Here is a 20,979-nt window from a genome sequence, read left to right as displayed (position 1 = left end):
CATTTGCCTTCCTTACCACTGCAAGTTAAACTTCAGGGAGTTTTTCATGAGGGCTCCCAAGTCCCTTTGCAACTCTGATTTTCTTTTAACTTTCTCTCTGTCTAGAAAATAGTCTTTATTCCTTCGACCAAAGTCTGTGACCATCCAGTTCCCTACACTATATTCCATCTTCCACTCAACACCTTCTGCTCCCCCTCAACTTCGACCTTCCTCAGCACTCAATCAGAGAGAAGCAACGGAGCCGAATTACATGTATCCTGGTGTAGAAATTCTGCCGAACAGCATCCCCTCTTTTGTGACCTGTGTAATTGGCTGAGCTTTCCAACCACGTTGATGTCACTTCCTCAGGAGGCTAAAGACATTCAACATATCCACATCAATTCTTATCAATGCGCCATAGAAAACATTCTCTCTGAATGCATAATTGCTCGGTATGACGACTTCCCTGCATGTGGCTCCAAGAAACTGCAGAGCGTTGTGGAGACAACTCAGAACATCAGGAGAACCAACCTCCCCTCTACGGACTCTGTCTTTACCTCGCGTGGCCTCAATAAAGCGGACTGCAAATCAAAGACCATACACACCCCAGGTATACTCCACTCTCCCCTCTCCCAATGGGCAGAAGATACAAAAGTCTGAAAGCACACACCAGCAGGAGGAGGGGCAGCGTCTATCCTGCTGTTATCAGACTCTCGGATGGTCATCCTGTACAATAAGGTCAACTTTGGACTCACGTTCTACTTCATTATGATCTTGCACTTTATCGTTTACTTGCACTGCACTTTTCCGGGAGATTTGACACTTTTTTTCTGCATTGGTATTGTTTTAGCTTATTCTTGCTCTATTCTAACTGTGTAATGATCTGCATAAATAGTAAGCTAGATAAGCTTTTCACTGTATTGTGGTACATGTGACAACAATAAACCAATACCAATAATATTATTAACTTTTCAAACAACTATTACTCCCAAAGCCATCTGGTACCTAGAGTGCTTCCTGAAATTCATATTAGGTAGACTATGTTCAGGACATGGCTGTCTTCCACAGTGATCTTCCATTTGAACAGAATTATACCATACAGCAAATCTCACAACAGTTTGGGCTTGGTCACTGCAGCAGGTCCTTACTAGAGGGATTTATCTGGTGTAACTTAAAGACCTTGAACATCCCTCAGCCATCACCATGGATTCTGAGCCATACGATCTTTTCAAGATGTTACCACCTTTAAATGTTCCTGAGTTGCTAGTACCTCAGATCCCCTTTTCCCCAGATCCCAGAAACATCTCTTCAACCCAATTTTAACCACTTTCTCAAGTCCTCCCTCACAAGCATCTCCTAACTGTCCAGTTGATCATCTACACAGCAGAAGAGATTCTTCACTGGAAGTCAACAACTAGAAGGGAAATGTGAAACAAGTTTGAAAACTTTCTCTTAAACTTACATAGTCCTCTAGACCCAAGACAGTCTATATTTGTCAAACATTTAAGAACTTCTATAACACAGAGCTGAGCATTTAATTAATGACCATATAAGGACATAGAAAGCATGGGAATAGATGTGAAAATAAAAATTTATAAGGGTAACACCACAATTGAAAAATCAGGAAAGATTAATCTAGTTAGAGTCCTTTTCTTTAGAAAAGAGAACAACATGTTCTTAATACAACTGTCTTAATGACATGATATAAGGTAAGAAGGAAGAGGAGTCTGAGGGGCAACTTTCTCACCCAGAAAGAGATCAGTATATGGAATGAGCTGTCAGAGGATGTTGCTCAGGCAGGTAAATTAACAAGATTTAAAAGGTACTTGGACAGGTAGATGGGTAGGAAAGGTTTAGAAGGGTATGGGACAAATACAAGCAAATAGGACTAGCTTATTTGGGAATCTTGGCTTGAATGGACCATTTGATCTGAAGGGCCAGTTTCCACACTATGCAACTCTATGACTGGGTAGCAGTAAAGGAGATGTATCAATGTATTGAGGAATTCTATTCAGGAAAATTCCTTAGCCCAAAAAGTGGTTAGAATGCAGAATTTGCTATTGAATGGTGGTTGAGACATGTGGCTGAAATGCAATTAGGAGGAAGTTTAAAAAGTATACACAGGGGAAGAAAAAGAAGGAAATGCTAATAGAGTTAAATCAAGTAGAGTGGGAAAAAACGCATATAAAGTAGAAATGCCATGGGCTAGTTCTGCCAAATGGCCAGTTTTTATGCTCCATGTAGTATGTAATTCTATGTAAATCCTATTCATTGATAAAATCATAATCAGGCAGAGTGTTTGCTTTGGCTCTTGTACGTTGTGCAGAAGAGGTTTTGAATTAGGGAATTAGTGGGTGGCTGGAAGAGGAGACACCAGATGGAGAATTCCAAGGTGAAAGCTTAAAACGAGCTTGTGTGGTTTAGGCCTGTTCAGGCCTCCCCTTCTCTTGCCTCCTGCCTGCTTCACAGGTTTCCACTTCCACGTAACTTCTTGCATTAAAGTTGCACTGGTTTCCTCATGATTTCACCAGAACTTAGAATTCATCAGGAACAGAAGAACTTGCTTCAGGCTTTAGATGAAAATTGTCCCAGTAACTCCAGGGCAGGCAAGCATGCTGGGCCATTTTAACTTCTAATTCATTTGGCAAGGAGGAGTTGTGGACTGCAACCTGGAGAAGAGCTTGCAGGCTCACCAACCATTTGGCTTCCATGTTTAAATATTGGGTAATCCTACTAGAAGCACTAGACCCATTAACATGTCAATTAGATTGGTGCTTCATCTCAGTTATGAATTCAGCGAGGCATCCTTTTCTTTGCCTGATAACAGAAGCTCACTGTTGCAAGCATGATGAGAACACAAAGCAACTCCCCATCAATTTCCATCTTTAAACTGGCTCTTTAAATATTGGAGATCGGTGGTCTCTGTGGGTCTTCATTGCTCCCACAACTGCACACTCAGTCCCAAACTCCAAAGTAAAATGATGAAAATGCTCAAATTATTTAGACAGACACAAAGAAATTCCCCATTAAACTGCAAACCCCAACCTACAACACTCCTGAGAGTTGATTTGAATTCGTCAAGGATCATGAAACTGTCATTTTACCACAGTTTTCAGCACATGCACCATTGTTCATCTGATTCAATTAAGGTTTGGTAGGACTTCAGGGGTTAGCCCAGTCCATTTTCAGTCAGGCACTTCATACTCGATTGATCCGCTAAGTGAACTGCGTGAGATCAGGCGGGTGGAATTTCTAATGTGCTCTGGGAGCACCATCTAGTGGACAGTTGTGATATTTCTATCTCAACATTCTTTCACAGAAGAGTTCTTTTGCAGGAGAGAAATGTAGCACAGGATACCAGAAAGATTGGCTGTGAACTATAGGTGTGAATAATGAGAACTTTAAGAGGTTGTTGAAAGTAAGCAGAGGTGGCAGAAGGACAGAAATGTTGAAGAATCGCTTGGAGTATTATGGTGAAGGGGATTCTGAAGTCTAGTTGTAAAGATTAATTCCAGTTGAAAAGTCTCGACCTGAAGTATCTCCGAAAGTGCTGCCTAACTTGCTGAATTCCTCAAGCCTTTTGTGCATTGCTCCAGATTCCAGCATCTACAGTCCCTTGTGCCTCATGCATGTTTTCTGCTATCTCACCCAATGTGAGGGATATTGAGTGGAGGAGACACTTCAGCAGCTGGAATTTCTCAGCTCAGGCTCTCTTTCAATTCCAGCACAGACATTCCTCACTTCCAAAAAAGGCAGCAGTGTCTGAGTCACCGATGAGATCTGCCAGTAACCTCTGTGGACATCAAAAACATGCATAGGCCCCATAAGAAGCTAGTGTAGCGATGTGCTACACACAGAGCTAGAAATAACGACACACAGTCTGTAAGTTGCACTCCAGACTAGTTTATTCAAACTTCGTGGCACTAGCTTTTACGCGGTTCTGTTCCCACCCTCTCCGGGCCGAAATGATGTCAGAGGTGCATTACAAAAGTCTCTTCCCATGCGTGGACTTTCTCCCCTTGCTTGTGAAGAAGAAGGCCCAGCGCCATTTTGGGGCTGGCCTCTTTGCCAATGCGCGCCATTTTGTGAGCCGGTTCACCTGCGTAGAAAGTGGGTCGCCACATAACCCCCCCCCCAGAACTGGCAATACACCCCCAATATCCATTGTCTCTGTTTGGATGGTCTGATCTGCGCCGCGGTACGTGAACCTCGACCGGTTGCGCCAAGTCCACATGGGCCGGTTTGAGTCGGTCCACCATGAAAACCTCCTCTTTCCCCCCAATGTCCAGAATGTACATGGACCCATTGTTTCTGATCACCTTGAACGGCCCCTTGTACGGCCGCTGTAGCGGTGCCCGGTGTGTGCCCCTTCGCACAAATACAAGGTTACAGTTCTGCAGGTCTTTGGGTATGCAGGTCGGGATCTGTCCATGCCGTGAAGTGGGTATGGGGGCCAGGTTACCGAGCCTCTCACGTAGTCTGTCCAGGACTGCTGCGGGTTCTTCCTCTTGCTCCCTTGGGGCTGGTATGAACTCTCCTGGGACAGCCAGGGGTGCGCCATACACCAGCTCGGCCAATGAGGTGTGCAGATCCTCTTTGGGCACTGTGTGAATTCCAAGCAGGACCCAGGGAAGCTCGTCCACCCAGTTAGGTCCTCTCAGGCGGGCCATGAGAGCCGACTTCAAGTGACGGTGGAAGCGTTCCACTAGTCCGTTCAACTGTGGGTGGTAGGCAGTAGTGTGGTGTAGCTGCGTTCCCAACAGGCTGGCCACAGGCTGGAGGTGAACTGGGCGCCTCTGTCGGAGGTAATGTGGGTCGGTACCCTGAAGCGTGTTACCCAGGTTGCAATCAGTGCTCGGGCGCAGGAATCGGCAGATGTGTCGGTGAGCGGGACCGCCTCTGGCCACCTCGTGAACCGGTCTACCATAGTTAGGAGGTACCGCACTCCTCGGGACACTGGTAGGGGGCCCACGATATCCACATGAATGTGGTTGAACCTCCGGTGGGTGGGTTCGAACTGCTGCGGCGGGGCTTTAGTGTGCCGCTGCACCTTGGCTGTTTGGCACTGCACGCACGTTCTGGCCCATTCACTGACCTGCTTGTGAAGTCCGTGCCACGTGAACTTGCTGGAGACCAGCCGGACGGTTGTCCTGATAGATGGGTGCGCCAAGTCGTGTATGGAGTCGAAAATTCGCCACCTCCAGGCTGCTGGGATGATGGGGCGAGGTTGGCCGGTAACCACATCGCACAGGAGGGTCCTATCACCTGGGCCTACGAGAAAGTCCTGCAGCTGCAAACCCGAGACTGCGGTCCTGTAGCTGGGCATCTCGTCGTCTGCCTGCTGCGCCTCCGCCAGTGCTGCATAGTCCACCCCCAGGGACAGGGCCTGGACAGCTGGTCTGGAGAGTGCATCCGCCACGACATTGTCCTTCCCCGAGACATGCTGGATGTCCGTTGTGTACTCGGAGATGTAGGACAGATGTCGCTGCTGACGAGCCAACCAGGGATCGGACGCCTTCGTGAATGCAAAGGTCAACGGTTTGTGGTCTGTGAACACGGTGAACGGCCTGCCTTCTAAGAAGTACCTGAAATGCCGGATTGCCAGATACAGTGCCAACAGCTCCCGGTCAAAGGCACTGTACCTGAGTTTGGGTGGCCGCAGGTGCTTGCTGAAGAATGCCAGGGGTTGCCAGCGCCCCTCGATGAGCTGCTCCAGCACCCCACCAACTGCTGTGTTGGAGGCGTCCACTGTGAGGGTGGTTGGAACGTCCGTTCGGGGGTGCACCAGCATCGTGGCGTCTGCCAAGGCTTCCTTGGCTTTAACGAAAGCAACCGCGGCCTCTTCGCCCGAGGGTGTATAAAGGGCGCATGATACAGGCTGCTGAGGGGAGGAAACAGTGGCAGAAGTTCACCATACCAACGAACTCCTGCAGGCCTTAGACCGTGTTGGGCCGGTCAAAGTGGTGGATCACGGCCGGCAGAGGTGTTGCCCCGACTTTGGTAATCCTGTGGACGAGGAAGTCAATGGTGTCGAGTCCGAACTGGCATTTGGCCGGGTTGATCGTGAAGCCGAAATCACTCAGGCGGGAGTAGAGCTGGCGGAGGTGGGACAGATGCTCCTGGCGAATACTGCTGGCTATGAGGATGTCGTCCAAATAGATGAACGCAAAGTCCAGGTCGCGTCCCACCACATCTATTAGCCGCTGGAACATCTGTGCGGCATTCTTCAGGCCGAACGGCATTCGGAGGAATTCAAACAGACCGAACGGGGTGATGAGTGCTGTTTTGGGGATGTCTTCAGGGTGCACCAGGATTTGATGGTATCCCCGGACGAGGTCTACTTTGGAAAAGATGCTTGCCCCATGCAGGTTTGCTGCAAAGTCCTGTATGTGTGGCACGGGGTAGCGGTCTGGAGTTGTAGCCTCGTTCAGTCTGCGGTAGTCGCCGCATGGTCTCCAGCCCCCGGCTGCTTTGGGCACCATGTGCAGGGGGGAGGCCCATGGGCTGTCGGACCTCCGTACAATCCCCAATTCCTCCATCCTCTTGAACTCCTCCTTCGCCAGCCAGAGCTTGTTCGGGGGGAGCCTTTGTGCGGGGGCGTGGAGGGGTGGTCCCTGGGTCGGGATGTGGTGCTGTACCCCGTGTCTGGGCATGGCTGCCGTGAACTGTGGTGCCAGAACCGATGGAAAGTCCGCCAGGGTTCTGGTGAATTCATTGTCCGACAGCGTGATGGAGTCCAGGTGTGGGGCTGGCAACTTGGCTTCACTCAGGGAGAACGTCTGGAAAGTCTCGGCATGTACTAGTCTTTTCCCTTGCAAGTCGACCAGCAGGCTGTGAGCTCGCAAAATGTCCGCCCCCAGGAGTGGTTGGGCCACCGCGTCCAGTGTGAAGTCCCATGTGAACCAGCTGGCGCCGAACTGCAGCTGCACTGTGCGGGTGCCGTAGGTCCGTATTGTGCTGCCGTTTGCAGCCCTCAGGGTGGGTCCTGGCTTCCTGTTGCGGGTGCCGTACCCTGTCGGGGGTAAGACGCTGATTTCCGCTCCGGTGTCGACTAAGAAGCGGCGTCCCGACTGTTTGTCCCAGACATACAAGAGGTTGTACTGGTGGCCAGCTGCCATAGTCATTAGCGGCGGCTGGCCCTGGCATTTCCCGGGAACTTGCAGGGAGGATGACAACAGCGGGCTTCTGTGCCCCACTGCTGGTGGTAGAAACACCAATGTTCACTGTCCTCCTCATTCCTGCCTCTGGGTTGTGTGCACTCCGTTGCTGGGCCTGGTCTGGCCTGCTTTTGGGCGTGTGGCTTGGTAATCTGTCCAATGGACGCCCCGCCCTCCCTCTTGGCTTTCCACAGCACGTCTGCCCAGGTCGCCACTTTCCGGGGGTCACTGAAATCTGCATCAGCCAGCAGCAGATGTATGTCCTCAGGCAGTTGCTCTAGGAACGCCTGCTCAAACATGAGGCAGGGCTTGTGTCCGTCACCCAGGGACAGCATCTTGTTCATTAATGCTGACGGCAGCCTGTCTCCCAATCCGTTTAGGTGAAGCAGGCGGGCACCCCGCTCACGCCGTGAGAGGCCAAAGGTCCCAATGAGCAGCGCTTTGAATGCTGCATATTTGCCTTCTGGGTGACTGTATGAAATCCTTGACCTAGGCGGCTGTCTCCTGGTCAAGGGAGCTCTCCACGTAATAGTAACGCGTGGATTCAGAAGATATCTGCTGAATCTGGAACTGGGCTTCTGCTTGGTCAAACCACACGCGTGGTCACAGCGTCCAGAAAGTTGGCAGATTTAGTGAAACTGGCTAAACAGATGAAGTGTCGATCATCTTCGGTCCAAATCCCGTTTGGACTGTCGGGGTCACCAATGTAGCGATGTGCTACACACAGAGTTAGAAATAATGACATGCAGTCTGTAAGTTGCACTCCAGACTAGTTTATTCAAACTTCGCGGCACTAGCTTTTACGCAGTTCCATTCCCGCCCTCTCCAGGTGGAAATGACATCAGAGGTGCATTACAATAGTCTCTTCCCGTGCGCGGGCTTTTTCCCCTTGCTGGTGAAGAAGAAGGCCAGTGCCATTTTGGGGTTGGCCTCTCTGCCAACACGTTCGCCATTTTGTGAGACAGTTCGCCTGCGTAGAAAGTGGGTCGCCACACTGGCAAATTCATTCAGCTCATGGCCAGCCCACACACAGAAGAACTAAAAAAACATTAAATGCTGAAAATGATCTGTAGTGTTTCAGATTTTCACTATCTGCATCTTTACGATTTTCACATTGACTCTCCATTTCCTTCCACAGATGCTGTTTGACCCAAAGGTTTCCCCCAGCAGTTTGCTTTTTGCAGCAGATTTCTTTACTGACTCACTCAAAGTTATCTTTTCTGGAAATGACACTGGCAACCTTAAATATTTCAGTTCAACTTGCAAGGGTGTTTTCTTCAAAACATAGTTTTTGATAAAAGTGGGAGGACACAGAATCGCATTTGTGAGCAGAGATATAAATTCTCAATTTCATCCCTCCTGGTTGTTTAGTAACTGAAGATTTAGAAATGCAATCACAATATTTCAACTAAATTAAGATGAATACACAAATAATTTGAAGCCTATTTTGGACGGACCATTCAATTTTGTGAGAAGAACAAGGGATTGTTGCCTAGGTTTGCGTGGTTCTCAACATAAGCCATATGGCCACCTAGGGAGCCGTCCCTGATTTCGTAGGGGCCACAAGTGAAATAAAGTAAGAAACTGGGGGCCACAGGATTTTCTGAATGAGTCGTGATAAATTTACTGTTTTAATGAAATATTACTAAAATATATAAATAGCCTGAATGAAATGATTGGGGAAATATGCTAGATAATGCAAATGAGGCAGGAAAGCAGCTTGGCCTTTGTATGTGTGTGGGGGTGCGGGGGGGGGGGGCAAGTCAGTCATTGTCTCTGCTTCTGCTTGAACACACATGCAGGGGCTGAGCTGCGGGTCCACATCCAAATCACTGACTATACAGTGAGCAGATGGGTGTGATCCGGCAGGATACCTTAGAAGGTGCTCCACCAATTAAGGATTATAATTACCTTGTTATTGGAAAAAAATGGGAAGACATTTGCACAACATCCTTGCTGTTGTAATAATGGCTGTCAACCTCATCAAATCAAATACACTTCCAGATCATCTTTTTTGACAACTTTGTGAGGGAAACGAGGAATACTTTGCACAGCTACTAACGCTTACAGGAGGTCCAATGGAAATCTAAAGGTAATTGTCTTCTTGCTTTGTTGTAGTTTGGGAATAGTATTGTAGTATTTCTATGTGACAAGCATAAATTGTCACTCCTAGGTCTGACATAATTTATCTGTCAGATATATTTAAAAATCTGAACTTATTAAACAAACAGTTACAAGGAAACAAATCAGCTATCTCATATCATGTAAAGAGGCTATTATTATTTTCCTTGGAAAACGCAAACTTTTTGACAGCAATGCTAGACGTTGCAAGTTTATGCAATTTCCTGCACTGGCCGCTCTTAAAATAGAATTACAAGATGATGACCTGATAGTATATCTTGATCATTTGAAACAACTGTAAACTGATATGAAATTTCAGTTCAGAGGCCAGATTGGGTGATGAATCCAGAGTCGTGCCTGTCACGTGACAGCACTGCCCTCTCCTGGTCGGAAGTCACGCCACCTGCCAGTCAACATTTCGCCCCTCCCAACTAATCAATACACACTTAACCATTGGCCACCGTAATTGGATTAACCCATCTAGTACCAAGCCGTTGGCCCCCTGATGAATCACCTGGGCTGGACCCACCAGCCCCCTCACCAATAAAGAGTGCTACCTGTGCTTGGCTCGCTCTTTTTGCCATCCTCGAGGGACCACCCTGCTTCACTCCTGGCTGAACACTGCAGAACAGCGCTGGAGACACGTGGTAAGGTGTGCATTGAATAGGGTTATGGGAGCGTTTATTGTTGTCCCTTTAGCAGAGAGCCGTGCCTGTCCATAGTTAAGAGTTGGCAGGTACGTAGTTACTTTTCCCTTGCTTGTATGTGTACCTGTACTCCATCCCCACACCGTTTTCCTGTGTATTGTACTGCCAACGTGACTTTTCCCACGCTCGTCTATTCCAAGTGTGTTTGTGCGAATATTGTAGCCGCTTGTGTTGTTCCCAGAATCTGACTCATTTCCATCACAACAGTGATGGATCCAATCGAAGTGAATGTGAATAATGTTGACACTACATCACAAGAATGTCTTATTGAACTACAGAGTGATATACCAGCTCAAGCAAAATTTCTGGATAATTAGTGATATTCAAGATTAGTTTCCACATCTCTGGGAGAAAGCAAAGTTTATTTTTAATTGGATTTCCTATCTCTTATCTAGTTGAATATGGTTTTGGTCAATCGCTTCACCTACTATGAAAAGCTTGTAACCATCCTGATAGTGTGAAAGGAACTGATCTTCGATTATCTTTAAACAAGCTGCAAACTGATATTCAAAAACTCGCTAGTTTGCATCAGGTGCAAGGATCTCATTAAATACTCAAAGAGACAATATCCAGCTTTTTCATTGCTTGTTAGAAGAAAATTATATATATCATAAATGAAGCAACCTATTCAGAGCTTTGAAATGGTTATATTTTTCATATACACCTGTAACATTATATTTAGCATTCTGTCCATTGAAACATAAATATTGACTGTATATTAGAATAATTAGTACACGACCAAAAAAATTTTTAGCAGCTAATGGAGACTGTAGAGGTTGGGGCCACAAAGGTAAATGAATGGGCAATGAGCAGAAAAAAATTAAGCAAAACTGGCCTAGAGTTCCCTAATAAATACCCTGAACCAGTGCAGAGCGCCAACACTCTGACTACATCATCTAATTGCTCAGCTAACTGACTGAGAGTAGGACATTTTTGAAATTAAAAACACATCATGTGGTACTCCATTTGGACAGAGTGTCTAGCTTGGCCCCTGCTCACAGGTCCAGTTGTGCTGCGGTCAAGCTGAGGGTCCAGATGTGTTGATAGATTAGGAAAAAAATTAGTATTGGGAAACGCATATTAATATGAACTAGAGGTCTTCAGTCAAGGATGAAAGGTAAAATGTTTAAGGGGAATATGAGGGGGAAATTCTTCACTCTGAGGGGGGTGAGTGAGTGGGATGAGCTGCAGCAGAAACGGTGGTTGTGGATTCAATTTCAACATTTAAGAGAAGTTTTGTTTGGTATAGGGACAGGAGGGGTTTGGTAGGCTGTGGCCCAGGTGCAGGTTGATAGAACTAAGCAGATTATAGTTCGACATGAACTTGTCACAACCACAGACTCTGCTACAGGGCTGGAGCGCCCTCACAGACAGGGTCAGCAGTCACATTCATGAACATGCATGTTCCAGTCAATTGGTGTTTCATTGTGGTGGTATTTAACTCCCTTCCTCTCATTCCAGTCTTTGTGAGACTTGATCAAGAGCACAGCAACGTCTACACCATGCTTACCTGTGTCCTTGCTCCAGGAAAGAAGACTACCATTTAGAATGAAGCTGTAAAGGAACAATATTTATTTAGTGTTAAGTTACTGCTTCAAAACCACAGTGTAGGCTTTAATTTTCAGTTTGAGAGTTTTAGTTAATGGCTCTTTTGGCCTAGTGTTTATTGTTTTTCCTTTAATTCTGCACTGTTCTTGTTAAAAGACACTGTTCTTCCACTTCAGTGTCTCTCCCTCTGCATGTGGACCATTACCTCACATCCCTGTTAACAAGACTCGACCTCTAGCAGAGAGAGGACAGCTGACCATGGACCTGACATTCGTTGGTCAGATGGGAGAGAAGTTACAGTTAGTGGAAGCTGTGTAGGTCAGGTGATTGATACAGTGCAACAGCTACTTGCAGAATAACAAGGCAGCACTAACTGATTCATGGACAAGAAGCTAAAATCAGTAGAGACTGGGTTGGCAGAAGTGTCTCGTGCTGTTCAACAACTACTTTTATAGTGGTAAGCCTAGTCCAAGCAGGAAGAAGTGCCAGTCCTCGCAGTGACAGTTCAGCAACTTACCACAGCCAGCCAGTATCAGGTGGCAGCAAATATTGTTCCCACGACCGCAGCTCAGCTGTTAACAACCAACAGCCGGAATCAGATTGCAGGCATGACCACAATTCAGCAACCTTCAGCCTGGTCAGTCCCACTCCCAGCACCTCCCACATCCCCCTCTTTAACAGTTTCATCACCCCCGGTGACTAAAGCCACAACTCTTGTGACTGGACCAGAACCAAGTATTCTTCCACAGGAAGATACGCTGGTGGCTCGGACAGCTTCAGAAACTTTTATTACCCAGTGTGAGCTGACTTTTCAAGCCCAGCCAGGTCAGTTCAGTGAAGATGTACTTAAACCGACCGACATAGTGAATCTCTTAGACGTACCCCCACTCAGCCTGTTCAATGCACTACAGGAATGAGGTTCTCTCGCAGCCGTCATTCCAGCAATTTATAGTTGAGTTCAAGAGGGTTTTTGATCTTCCAGCACGAGATCACAGAACCTCTGACTCCTGGACCTGTGCTAAGGGAAAGGGGCTATGCAGTAAAGTTCAGAGTGCTTGCAGTTGAGATGGGGTAGAACAAGAGATCCCTCATCACTGGCTTCCAGTGTGGGGTTCTGACAGGAGATCAGTGTGTGACAAGCTGGACAACTTGATGTCCTGATAAATCTGGCCATTCAAATTGTCAACCAGTGCTGCAGAGAAGGAAAGCCCTGAATGTCCTAATCCTTAGATCACCGTCTGTCTTCACCCCTTACACATTACCCAGTACACAGTCCGTGGCCCATAGGGCACAGGAGGAACGAGATTGGCCCAGGAAAACAGGTTCCTGCCTCTACTGTGGCGATCTAGGACACTTCCAGGCATCGTGCTCCAAGTGCTCAGTCAAAGACGATACATGTCAGAAGGAAGGGAAATTCTTACTGCAAGTATCTTCCCCTAATCACATAACATTCCCAGCTTCCTTGTCGTGCGGTGGTGGGGGGGGGGGGGGGGTTCCCAGACCATGAGCTTCAGGTATTAATTGATTCAGAGGCAACTGGGAGCCTCATGGATATCTCTCTGGCTCAAAGATGGAGAGCTATGACTCAGCGATTGTGAGAGAATATTGATGGTCAGCCTCCAAGCACCATCAAGATTCACCTTTCCACAGCATCCTCCAAGACAGCAACCAGAGAGAACAGCTCTCGTTCTATCCTGTTGACTCATCAGACCTGCCGGTGCTGCCTTAACTTCCCTGCTATCTCCACACAACCCATAGATCGATTGGTCCAGATGAAGCCTCTGTCAGCATGTCCCCTCCTGTGCCAGCGGTTAGTATGAAACTGTCTGGATCTCAGGCTGAATATGCTGACCTTTTTGAGGTCTTCAGTAAGAAGACGACAAACTCCCTGTCTCCACACGGACCATACGATTTTGCCATTGACCTCTTAACTGGTACTGGTCCTCCCTGGGGTAAAATTTCTTCCCTCTCTCATACTAAAACAGTGGCCCCAGAGGAATACATCAAGGAGGCATTGACCTCGGGGTTTATCCATCCATCAACCTTGCCAGCAGCTGGCATGAATTTTTTTTTCTGAGCAGGAAGGATGTTAAAGCTCCATCCCTGCATTGATTATCAGCCCCTCAACAACATCATGGTGAAAAACTGCTACCCTCTTCCACTGCTTGTCTCTGCGTTTGAACATCTCCAAGGAGCAATCATATTTTCCAAGACAGATCAGTGCAATGCTTACAGCCTTGTTCTTATTGAGTGGAAGGCCGCATTCAGCACCTCCATGGCCTGCTAGGAGTACCTTGTGATGACCTTAGGTCAAGCTAATGGCCCTGCTGTTTTTCAGGCCCTAGTCAATTATGTGCTCCAGGACGTGTTGAATCAGTTTGCTAGCACTCAATTCAAGAGGTCTAGAATGCAAGAGCTGGGATGTGATGCCGAGGTTTTATAAGGCACTGGTGAGGCCTCACCTGGAGTATTGTGAACAGTTTTGGGCTCCTCACCTAAGAAAAGATGTGCTGGCATTGGAGAGGGTCCAGAGGCAGTTCACAAGGATGATTCCGGGAATGAAAGGGTTAACATACAAGGAACGTTTGGTGGCGCTGGGTCTGTACTCGCTGGAATTTAGAAGGATGGGGGGGGGGGAAATCTCATTGAAACCTTTCGAATGTTGAAAGGCCTAGACAGAGTAGATGTGGAAAGGATGTTTCCCATGGTGGGAGAGTCTAGGATAAGAGGGCATAACCTCAGGATAGAGGGGTGTCTATTCAAAACAGATATGTGGATACATTTCTTTAGCCAGAGGCTAGTGAATTTATGGAATTTATTACCACAGGCAGCTATGGAGGTCAGATCATTGGGTTATTTAAGGCGAGCTTGATCAGTTCTTGATTGGATACTGCATCAAAGATTACAGGGAGAAGGCTGGGGTGGTGGGGAATGAAAGTATCAGCCATGATTGAATGGCGGAGCAGATCTGATGGGCCAAATGGACTAATTCTGCTCCAATGCCTTATGGTCTTGTGTACTTGGATGACATTCTTATCTATTCCCACTCTCACCAGGAACATGTTTGGAAGGCTCTCAGACAACTCCTCAAGAACAAGCTTTATGCTAAGCCAGAGAAGTGTGAGTTCCATAAAGAGCAGGAATCGTTCTCAAGCTATATCCTCGACCCTCCCGGTGTTCAAATGGACTCGCGTAAAGTTCAGGCAGTCAGAGAGTCGCTCAAGCCATCTACAGTCAAGCAGGTTGAGGGGCCTCATGGGGTTTTCGAACTTGTATTGCCATTTCATCAGAAACTTGAGTTCCGTCATGGCCCCCATAAATGCACTCACCAAGAAGAGTGCATCGCTTTCAAAATCCGGACTCCATTCATCATCGACGTTGATATATCAGATGTCGAGATTTGAACTGTCCTCTCCCATTGCTCTTCTGTGGATAAGTGGCTGCACCCTGTGCTCTTCTTTCCCTCACTTGACTCTTACTGAGTGTAACAACAATGTTGGGAACTGAGAACTTCTGGCTGTCAAGAAGGCCCTGGAAGCACAGTGACACTGACTAGAGGGGGCAGAGTATCTCTATGGTATGGAGAGATCACAAGAATCTCCCCTACATTCGGGATGCCAAGAGACTCAACTCCCATCAACGCTGTTGGGCTCTCTTCTTCATCCAGTTTAATTTCACTCTCACCTACCATCCTGGCAACAAGAACACCAAGGCCAATGCTCTCTCCCACCATTTTGACATTTCTGAGGACAATGCCAATCCAGAGCCCATCCTACTTCACTCGTGCATTTCTGCTCCAGTGATTTAAGGAATAGAGACAGAGGTGAGGGCTGCCCAACAATCAGATCTAGGTCCTACTTGGCCGTAATACTGTGTGCCCCTGAGTGCTGGGGCGGGATCACTCGTCCCATCTGATTGGCCATCCAGGAATTCAATGTACCCTGAAATTCATAAAGAGAAGATTTTCGTGGCTACCTATGTTCCAGGAAGTTCACAACTTCATCTCTGGCTGTCTCACTTATGCCCAGAACAAAACCATAATGCTTCAGCGCCCTGCTGGTCTGCTCTGCGCACTGCCTGTGCCTCACTGCCCCTGGTCCCACCACTTAGTGGACTTCAATACTGGTCTGCCCCTGTTAGGTGGAAACACTACCATTCTGGTGGTTATGGACCGTTCTCCAAGGCTGTCCACTTCATTGTTCTCCCCAAGCTCCTGCAGCCTCGTGAGACAGCCTCCCTCATGATTCAACACATGTTCAGGCTGCGTGGCTTCCCTCAGATCGAGGTCCACAGGTCACTTCCCAATTTTGGAAGGCTTTTAGTCCTCTTTTGGAAGTCACGGTCAGCCTCTCCTCTGCTTTGCACCCACAAACTAGCAGCCAAACTGAGAGCTGGTACTGTACATCCCTATGCTACCTGTCTCTTCCAAACCCCACAAACTGAAGCTCCCAACTGGTTTGGGCAGATTCCGCCCACAATAACACAATAACTCCAGTAGCAAGCTTCTCCTAGAATATCAGAAGGAAATCCAGCCACCATTCTTTCCTGACCAGGAGACTGAGGTGGGAGTTCCTGCTACTGAAGTCATTCCAAAGGGCTTCTCAGCAGTGCATTCAGAAACAATATGTCCGTCAGGCTGACTGGCTCCACTGACAGGTGAAGCCCCATCAAGTCAGGGGAGGAAGTCCAGCTGGCATCTAGAGATCTTTCTTTGAATGTTGAGAGCCACAAGTTGGCCCCATAGTATGGGGAACCATTTGTAGTGGAGAAGGTCTCATATTGATTCCACCTACGATCATCAATGATGATTCACTTAAAGTTCTATGTTTCCTCTGCCTATCACTTCCTCCCACCTTGCTCCTATCATGTCCTCCACCCCTCCGCCCCACTTGGTAGATGGATCCCTGGTCTATTCTGTGTGTCTCACCCTTGCTGGGTGCGAGACAGAGGCAGGTATCTCGTGGACTGGGGAGGTGTATGACAGTCCATGACATCCTGGACAAATGCCTCCTCTGGGACTTCCAGCAGACACACGTCTCTGGTGCTTGAGGAGAGGGCTCCCTTACAACCATGAACACCACCATGGTGTCTGAAAACCCTCACAGCCGGGCTGCAGAACGGAGTCAGCAATCACAGCCATGCGTGTGCACATTCCAGACAGTTAGTATTTAATCGTGGTGGTACTTAACTGCCTTTCAGTTGTTTCAGTCTTGTTAGGTCTTGACCAAAACCACAGCAACGTCAGTGCTCCAAGCTTACCTTCGTCCTCGTTCCAGGAAAGAAGACTACCATTTAGATTGACTCTGTAAGGAGCAGTATTTATTTAGTGTTAAGTTACTGCATCCAAACTGCAGTATTGGCATTAGCTTTCAGTTTGAGAGTTTTTATTAATGGCACTTACTGGTTTTCCTTTAATTCTGCACAGTTCTTAGTAAACCTGTTCATCTACTTCAATCTCTCTCTGTCTCCCTCTCTCCCTCTCTCCCCCTCGCTCCCTCTCCCTCTCCTCTCTCTCTCTCTCCTCCTCTCTCTCTTCCTCTCTCTCTCTCCTCCTCTTTCTCCCCCCCCCCCCCACCCCTTCTCTGAACTTGGGCCATCACAGCAAATCCTTCTCAGGTCTAGATGAGCTGAAAGGCCTATCTATGTGCTGTAGAATTCTATGACTCTGTAACTCTATGTAGTCAAGGGTTGTTTTGTGGGGAGGTGGGGGGGGCAGAGTGTGAAATTGAGATATCAGTAGAGAATTCAATCAGAATTTCAATCAGTAGTTGAAAGAGGGCAGTCAGTGCACAACCATTTTTGGACAGTTTGGTGAATGGAGGAAAGTTTGTGATATTATTGAGTTTGCAGGACGGAGAAGCTTTAAACTCAAACAAAGACCTGAAGCCCAACTGGATATAAATAATAACGAGTACTCCCACTAAAGGAAGATTATACTGTGATTCTGGTCAGAGAACCTCAGGATAAATACTGTAACAGTGACTGTTGGTCTTCCCTTTCAGTGTGATATGGGTGACATCTCTCTGTCCCTTGTTAGGGAGAGAGAGAGAGCCTGTGACATGTCGAACTGTCGGGTAAACAATAGTTCTTGTTGACTGCGGATCATGGTCTTTTGGGGTGCATTGCAAATGCTTGGTGGTGGGTGGTAGGCACTGCCATTTTTTTGCTGAGGGAGGAGGTTAATGCACCAATGCTTGCTGCTGCTTGCACTGGGGAGGAGGAAGAAGGAACTTTGGGGTTCTAATGTTTTTCTCTGTCGTTCATTTTTTTGGGGTTCCTCTGTCTCTGGTGGATGTCTGTGAAGACCGAAGATTTCACATTGTATACTGTGCACATACTCTGATAATAAATGCAACTATCTGAATCATTTGGACTACCCAATTTTCAAATATTAGTCCACTTCCCTCAGCGAGTTTAATCGTAAACACCCACCTTTGAGCAGTGTGTCCCCTCTCCCTACCGAGAAGATACTTCATACTAACAAAGCAGTTTAAAACACAATTCATTTATTTTCAATGATACACATTCAAATACAAACAGCATCCTTTATATATGTTTAAAACTCACAGAAGAATTCAATCTTAAATATTTCCAAATTTAAAACCATTTCCAACACACAAATCATTTCTAAAACACAGAATAAAAGATCTCCAAAACATAGGTACAACCAATGATGCAAGAGAACAAATCTGCAAAAAATTGAAGCCAGAGGAATGGATTCCCATGCACCCCATGTTTCTCCTGTATCTTCTTGATGTTCCTACTAAGCCAGTATTGTCTGTTTTGAAACAAACCAGATTATATAATCCATTGTCTTATATTGCAGTAGTAAACCAGGTACAGCGAGCTACATCTGCTTCCTACAGTCAGAGCATCTACTGTACACAGAGCTTCTTTGCAAATCTGCTCCATTGACAGTATTTTGTTTTAACTTCAAGCTGATTACAGTTTTCCATTTACATTTTAGCCAGCCGGTGGTGAGGTGGCATCCACACCAGAATTTGAGGAGAGTGGTCTAGAGTTTGAACCTGGCCGACTTCTTGCACGTTTTCCATCTGTGCTGGATTGACCATTGAGCTAGCAACTCAGCCTCATAGAAAACAGACAAAAATGTTAAAGGACCGGCAAGGCTGCCACAAGCACAGAAAGGAACAACAATTTACATTTCAAGAACTGAAGACCAACTCCCATTTATGACCAAAAGCTAAACTGAGCAATATTAGTTGGAAGTTTACTTACAACTGTTTGTGATCTTACAAGTGGTGGCTGCTATGATTAGAAAGTGACGAGGCCCACTGGGTCACGAATATCCGTCACAAGATGATTGTGGTCTTTGATTCAGGGAACCATGGTGTGATAGCTTGCTGGGGATAGCTCTGCAATAGGAACAATATTTACCTATGCACTCCAAGAGGCACAGAGTAACTCATGTCCAGAAATGCCTGAAATAATACAAAATGGTCATGATTGTATTTTACTTGTGAATTAAAGCAATTTTCAATGGTGCTGTTCTAAAACACAGAAATATGCAATTGGATTTCTTAATGATTTGGGAAGCTAATGGAGAGGGCACAGTTTTAGAGTGAGAAGGGGAAAATTTAAAAGAAGATATGTGTTTTGTTTTACAAAGAGTGGTAGTGCCTGAAACATGTTGCTGGAGTGGTTGTGGGAGTGTTTAGTGGCGTTTTAGAATTTAGACAGGCATGTGAACAGGCAATGAATGGGGTGGGAGGGGGCATAGAGATTATGTGCAGGCAGATAGGTTTAGTTTAGTATGCCGTCTAGGCCAGCACCTTCATCGTGGGCCAAAGGCCCTATTCCTGTGTTGTACTGTTTTATTTTCTATGTCCTTGTCTTCACAGCAGGAAATGGTTTGTATGGCATTTGCCTGCCGAAGGAATATTGTCAATAGCACGGTCTCTAAGTTGTAAGAAAAATATTTACGCTCAGTTCCTTCAAAAATTTTCTGGTGAAACAGAGAAAGGTAATTCCTTTAAACATAGAACTAGCAAGTTCATCCCAATGCAGGGTGTATGTTTTTAGACGGTTGAAAATGTCACGATAACATGATATGTTATTTTATTTGTTTCTAAAATTGGTGCAAGATCAGAAAATTGTTTTGGAAACATTCCACGTTGATTTATTCAGAAAAATGTTATAAAATAATATTGTGAATTCACACACAGCCTTATTTTCTTAGAGAAAAGAAGTCCACTTTGACATTGATTTCACAAGTCAGGAAGCTATGTTGCAGCGTTATAAAACTCTAGTTAGACCACATCTGGGTAGTGCGTACAGTTCTAGTCCCTCCATTATAGGAAGAGTGTCAAGGCTTTGGAGAGGGTGCAGAAGAGGTTTACCAGAATACTGCCTGGATTAGAGAGCATATGGTCTAACAAGAGGTTGGACAAGTTTGGGTTATTTTCTCTGGAGTGGTGGAGGCTGAAGCAAGATCTGATAGAGGTTTATAAGATTATGAGACAGATAGAGTAGACAGACTGCATCCTTTTCCCATGGTGGAAATGTCTAAAAGCAGAGGGCATGCATTTAAGGCGAGAAGGGTTAATTTCAAAGGAGATGTGAGGGGCAAGTTTTTACACAGAGTGTTTGGTGCCTGGAATTCACCACCTGCAATGGTGGTAGAGACAGATACATTAGAGAATTTTAAGAGACGTTAGATAGCCACATGGATGTGAGGGAAACGGAAAGATAAGGACATTGTGTAGGCAGAGGGGATTAGATAAATTGGCCATTTGATTGCTAAATTATTTAGTAATTGTTTCAGGCACTACCACTCTCTTTGTAAAACAAAACACATATCTTCCTTTAAATTTTCTCCCTCTCACTCTAAAGCTGTGCCCTCCCCATTAGTTTCCCAAATCATTAAGAAACTCAATCGTATATTTCTGTGTTTAGAATAGCACCACTGAAAATTGATTTTATTAACTAGTAAAATGCAACTGTGACCATTCCTGGATCATTTTGTATTATTTCAGGCATTCCTGGACAAGGTTACACTGTGCTTCTTGGAGTCCACTGGAAAATATTGTTCCCATTGCAGTGTCATCACCAATTGGTTAGTAAATATTTTGGTTTGTTACAACATTGTAGGCCAAAAGGTTCCTGTGTTGTAGTGCTCTACGTTCTATGCTAAAGAGAGTCCTAACTACAGATTGAGCAGCGCAGACAAATTCCTGAAGGCAGGGGAGATTGTAGTAACCACTTTCACCAGGATCTGGATTCATTGGATGGGGTATTGTTTGTGGTGAACTTGATGATAACCAGCCAGAGGTTCACAATTTATTGTGATGATTGCTCATTCTTCACATTCCCCTTGGGCATTAACCATTACAAAAGGTGAAGTACTTTTCCAGCGAGATGAAAGACTTCTCCACAAATGTGATCAAACCAAAATCAAAGTTACAGAAAATAATTAAATATTTCCAGAGACACAACTAGGTCTACAG

The sequence above is a fragment of the Hypanus sabinus genome, chromosome 5 (assembly GCF_030144855.1).
Source record: "Hypanus sabinus isolate sHypSab1 chromosome 5, sHypSab1.hap1, whole genome shotgun sequence".
NCBI classification, from domain to species: domain Eukaryota; kingdom Metazoa; phylum Chordata; class Chondrichthyes; order Myliobatiformes; family Dasyatidae; genus Hypanus; species Hypanus sabinus.
Note: the sequence above shows the minus strand (reverse complement) of the source record.